Raw genomic sequence first — 5,895 nt, 5'->3', positions numbered from 1 at the left:
CAGCACCACAACGAAATCTAAAAGAATTGCACAAGCACAGGCACACAGGGCCCCATTATCCTTTCCACTACCTATATAAAAACAAAGATTAATTTGCCTCTTGCTGACTTCAACAAGTTATCCAATTATACAGACCTCCCAGACTTTTTTGCCGAAGATATCAACGCCTCCCACACGACACTACACCACAGCACTACCAGTGCCCGTGGTATTTGTGAAACCAAAAGACTCACTACATAGGACCCGACTTCTTCCCCTCATACACAAATAGAGGAAAGGGCCGCTCTGATCTCGTTTTCGGGAACAGGGCAGCACTTGCCTACCACACACACCTACAACCCAGTCCAAATGTTAATTCAGACCACATACCCATCATAATTAAAATTTCCACATCAATACTAAACAAAGAAAGGCGATTTTTTCCGGTATAAACAAACAAAACGGGAGTCGTTTAAATGAAAATTAAATTATCAAAACTTTGAGTTTCATTATTATGGGGCTTGATTCCCAAACAACAGATGGGCATTGGAATTACATCTTTCCCTCCATCGCCTCAACTATATGAGCACCATCCCCAGGTCTCAGTATAAACTCGCATATCTTTTCAGCCATCTGAAAGGACAAACCGTCTCCTGACCTGTTTCCGAAGTCATTTTACTCCAAATTTAAACAGATGAAACCATGTTCGATGGGACTTATCTATTCTAGACACGCCATCGATAGTCTTGATAACGACCGACAAAAATAAGACAGTTTTAGTTTAAAAAAAAAAAAAAAAAAAAATGCAATCAACGGAATTTTAGCAAAAATTAAACAACTTTAAAGGTGGTAGCTACCCCCCCTTCTCACACCCATTCACAATAGCGTAAAAGTTTCAGATCCAGTGGATATTATTAAACATTTTGAAGAACAATGGTCCAGTGTTCTACCCTCACCTTCCTCATCCCCTGTTCACTGCCAGAATTCAAGAAATTGATACCTGGAGCCAAGAGAACAGGGGAGAAAATAACCTAGAGCCAAATATCCGACTGGATAGGCTGGACGACACCTGAACTCACAGCTCCCATCTCGTGTGATGAAGTAAAAGAAAAAGAAAAAAGTTACCTCGTAAGGCTCCTCACAGATCGGACACAACGCTCTTATTCACCTTCCTTATACGAACTTTGACTCACCTTTACAACGCCTCTCTCACTACAGGCTATTTTCCCTCTCCCTTTAAAAATGCTTTAGTAGCCCTCATTCCTAAGCCACAAAAAGACCTGACTGACCCTAAGAGTTACTGCACTATTAATCTACTCGAGACAATAGGCAAAATTTTCGAGAAAAAAAATCATAAACACTCGACTAAGGTGTTATCTCGAAGACCATAAACCTTCTCTCACACAAACAATTCGGCTTTCGCTCGCATCGCTCGACGCAGGACGCACTCAACATCATCACAAATTACAAAAAAACAACAACAAAGACCGACAACTAAAACTGACTGTTTGTCACAAAAGATGTTGAGCGAGCCTTTGACACGGTCTGGCATGCTGGCCTCAAGTACAAGCTGTGCACTAAATTCAACTTCCCACCTTTGATTAAAAAGTTGCTCTGCAGTTTTCTCGATGATCGTAGACTAAAATTAAAATTCTTAAACAAAGTTTCAGGCACCATCTCAATGCACGCTGGAGTACCTCAGGGCAGCATACTCAGAACAATACTCTATACATTATACACAAACGATCGTCCAGAGCCCACACACACAGACTCACTATCTTCTATGCTGACGACTGTACGCACTTAGCTCGACACAATGCGCTTTCAGGTGTCGTTCAGCGCATTAATGACGAACTGGACACCGTCTCGAGATGGAAGCATAAATGGCGTATCAAGACTAATGCAACAAAAACAAAAGTTCTCTTTGTAAGACCACGAAACTTCCCCCTTACGACAACATTTACCTCAACACCTTCGACAGACTCAAGCACCTATTCAAGTCAATCCAAGGATGGTACAAGAGGATCTAACTTTGATACCTACTTTCGATTTCATTTGCATATTAATTCAAAGACCGCCTTGGCAAGAAAAGCTCTGCATTCGCTTTATCAATGTAAAAGTGCAGACCTACGAGCGAATTTGCATCTGTACAAAACACTAATAAAACCTCTCCTCACATACACACCACTTGCACTCATATAACAAACATACACTAACAAGCACAATCTCAGCTTGTTCAGATAAAGCACTTAGATGGATTTTTATGGTAGATTGGGATCGATTTATTACAACATCTGAACCCACAAGGAAGGTTCTCTGCTTTCTCTGAACATCGAGTGGCATAGATTAGTCTGTCAATAGACCGACACACTCCGTGCATGGCATACCGAGTGGCTGGATAGACTCAACACCATCTTTCGTTCCGGCCGAGACCGGGATTAGGCCATGATCTTTTTTCTTTGGATACAGTTTTTAGGCTTGGCCGCCACCTCTACTCACTGTACTTCATTTTCACCTTTCCTCTTCCCCTATCCCTGTTTTGTTCAGTATTTGTTTTGTGTTCTCTCATTCTGTTTTTTAACGTAGTTGTGACCTTTTAGTTTCCTAATTAAAGTTTAACCTCCCCTTTGCCACAGCCCTCACATCCCCACTTTTAAATACTTTCACCTCGTCACCTAATGCTATGTGACTGCCATAAACTTACCCTCGCTACCTCATTATCCTTTGCCATAGCTTGGACCCAACATCCTACATCCTTACCCCACCATCCCACTGGTTTCGGTTTCCGGCATGTGATGCTGCTAGTATTTGTGCCATAACCATAAATCCTTTGTTGTAATGATTTATGCGAGCCAAGGAAAGAAGTGCCACTGCCAGTGGTGTTAATCCAATCATGACGTAGCTGCCAGGGATGCGCCTCTCCATAAGTCCTGCTGCTGATGAAGGGGAACCTTCTGTTGACACAGGCAGGAATGGCCAGCCCTTGATTAGTGACCATCTCTGAACTTCAACCTGCTTCAACAGCATAGGTTAGCCAAGGGATAGCCCTGGAGTCACGGTCAAGGAGGCCGTGCCCAAAGCACACCGCAGATGGTGCCTAAGCTGTTAACTTTTATCCCAGTCTTCCTGGTTATCCGAGAATCCAGCTGTTGTTCGCTATAACGGGATCCCGGGACACGTGCCTTCACCCACTTCCCACGAGAATGCCGCGAGCGCGCGACCTCCAGTGCGGGCACATGGTCAAGGTCGTAGGGTGCTCGTACCTTACGCACCGAGAATTGGCGCGCCATCCCACGCAGCCTCATGTGTCAGAAGGTAAGCCCTGCGCGCTCGAGGACACCCGCACCGAACACAAAAGATTCAAGATGGCGCTGGGCCACACTCATCCTTTTCCTCCTTTCAAAGAACCTACTACAACTTTTACACCCAAGCCTTACCCTGCATACTTGGTTAAGCCCCGGCTCCTTTTTCTTCTCCTAAAATTCATTTTCCTCCACCCCTTATACTTCCCCTATCCCCATTCTTCTTTCCCACTCTTCTTTCCAAACTTTTGCTTTTTGGTATAGGGTGACTCGTGTTCCTGCCACTAGAACCTCCTCTTCGAGGTGCAGGACTAGGGCTCCCTCTCTGAGGTGACAGCCTTTGGATGGCTGTTTCACTGGAAAGTGTTTCAAACAATGATGCCTATCTTGTAGGTAGAAGGCTTTCCCTCTGGTCTCTCCCCTGGGGTTCACATCTACCCACGTGTTTGCCATGTGTGGCATCCTGTGCACTGTGGAGAAGAGAGTCCTGGAGGTTGAGAGATACTGTGCATGAGTATGCCCTGCAGCTAGCAACACGCCTCTTTGGTCCCTTATTCCAGTAAGATGGGTGGTCTGATCTTCGCCCACTCAGATCAATTGGCTGGTCTCCTTCGGGAGTTTAGGGTCAAGCAGTCAATGTCACTGTTGGTACTCACATTCGTCCCATGAGTGGTGGTACAACGGCCATTGGCTGCATATATCCTTTCACCCCCCCAGTGGCTGGTAGACAGTTCCAACATACAGCTTCCCCTTGTTGGACTCGGTGGTGGGTAGGGGCGTGAGAGGATGCTTATTTTATGGCAAACATTTCAAACCCCCACAACAAAGAGAAACATACATATGATAACGAACTGTGGAAGGCCCAGACTACGGCAGTCACTCCGAAGCCATACATGGCTTCAAGTGGCAAGTGAAAATCCAAAGCGCAGGTTGACTCTGGGAGACCTGCTGCTAAAATGGACACATCAGCCAAAAACATGTCTGTCTATAAGACTGTCCAGCAGATGGACTCTCGTGCTGGCCTCTCCAGACCAGCAGACAAATCAGGGAGGGCTCTGAGTAACCCTCAGACATCCTCCCTGACCGATATGGGAACACAAGCTGAACCAGCCGAAACAGCTGCTGTTCCCACGACCGCAGACCAGAATTTAAGCTAAAAGAGCGGCCCAAAACGACCCAGGTCAGAGATAGACTCTGAGGGTGAGTCTGGACTCCCTAGGTGTTTCCCACAGTTCAAGGTTCCCTCTAAACTTGAAGGCTTCGACAATGCCTACCAACCGGTAAGAACATTGGAGATGCAGTGAAAAATCTGGTTGTCAATCTGGGTTGCCAGAGACCAGGGCATGATTATCATGTCCAAAGACCAAGCTACCCTGAATTTCATGCAGGAAACCAAGGAGATTCATGATGGGAGGAAAGTGTGTCTCTCGCCACTCAATCCCGACGATAGGAGAGTCAAGATGGTGCTACTTAGCTTCTCACTATCATATGATATGGATGTGATCACATCAAACCTACAAGTCGTGGACGCTTCTCGAATGCCCAAAGGGAAGAGCCCAACCAGGCAAGTCCTGGTGACCTTGAATGAAGCCCTAATCACTACCTAGATCTGGGTAACTGGGGTTCCTACAGCCTAAGAACATATGTTCCTGAGCCAATTCAGTGCTTCAAGTGCCAAAGGTACAGTCACCACCAGTCTAGCTGCAAGGCCAAAACCTAAATGTGGTGTCTGTAGAAAGGTGCACAACACCGAGGTGTGCCTAAATTCCCACAAGGAAGGCCAAAGGGACACAAAAGCCAAATGTCTCAATTGTGCCAAGGGGCATCACGCCTCTTTTCTGCCAGGAAAGAGGCGGCCCTCATGTGACAAGAGTTTGCTAAAAAGTGACCAGACTTTGTTCCTGCTCCCCCAGGCACCCACGTCTGGGGACAGAACAAAAAAAAATGCAGAAAAAGAACCACAGGAATAAAGGTTCAAAGAACTGCAAAACCCTCCCCAAAAGATGATAATCTCCTCTTTGATGAGGAAAATATGACTCTCCTGTTGACTACTGTAGTCACTGCAGTAGCAACAGGTTTGAAGGGATCCAGTGAGGAGGCGGAGATAGCAGTCACGGTCGCCATGAAGTCAATGACCCAGGCTGTTGCAATCCTGAAAGGGAGTAAGCTGAATAGAGCCAAAGCAGCCCCACCCTCACCCCAGGATGAGACCCTCACAGACAGAGCCAGAATAGGCTGATTCTGTGCAGCCAGTGCCAGAGCAAGCTGACCTTACTCAGGTAAAGTCAGCAAAGAGAAAAGATACACACACAAAGCCTGAAGTGAGAAAAGCCAAACTCACAATAGTCAGAGCTACCAAGGGCTCTCCACCTCCATTGGACCCACGGTTAGTCTGACAGGTAGAAGATGAAGATCCCTCAACCAGCAAGGACTTCACAATGGAGTTGTCAGACTCCAACACAACTGACTCTGAAACCGATTATAAAGATGTCTCTGATGTAGCTACCACCAAGTAACATCATGACACACAATCTAAGCATAATACAGTGGAACATCTATGGCTTCAATACAAAGAATGCCATCCTCCACGCAATAGTGTGATCAAGGAAGATTG

Source organism: Penaeus monodon, chromosome 3 (assembly GCF_015228065.2).
Source record: "Penaeus monodon isolate SGIC_2016 chromosome 3, NSTDA_Pmon_1, whole genome shotgun sequence".
Taxonomy (NCBI): Eukaryota; Metazoa; Arthropoda; class Malacostraca; order Decapoda; family Penaeidae; genus Penaeus; species Penaeus monodon.
This window is presented reverse-complemented; position numbering follows the sequence as displayed.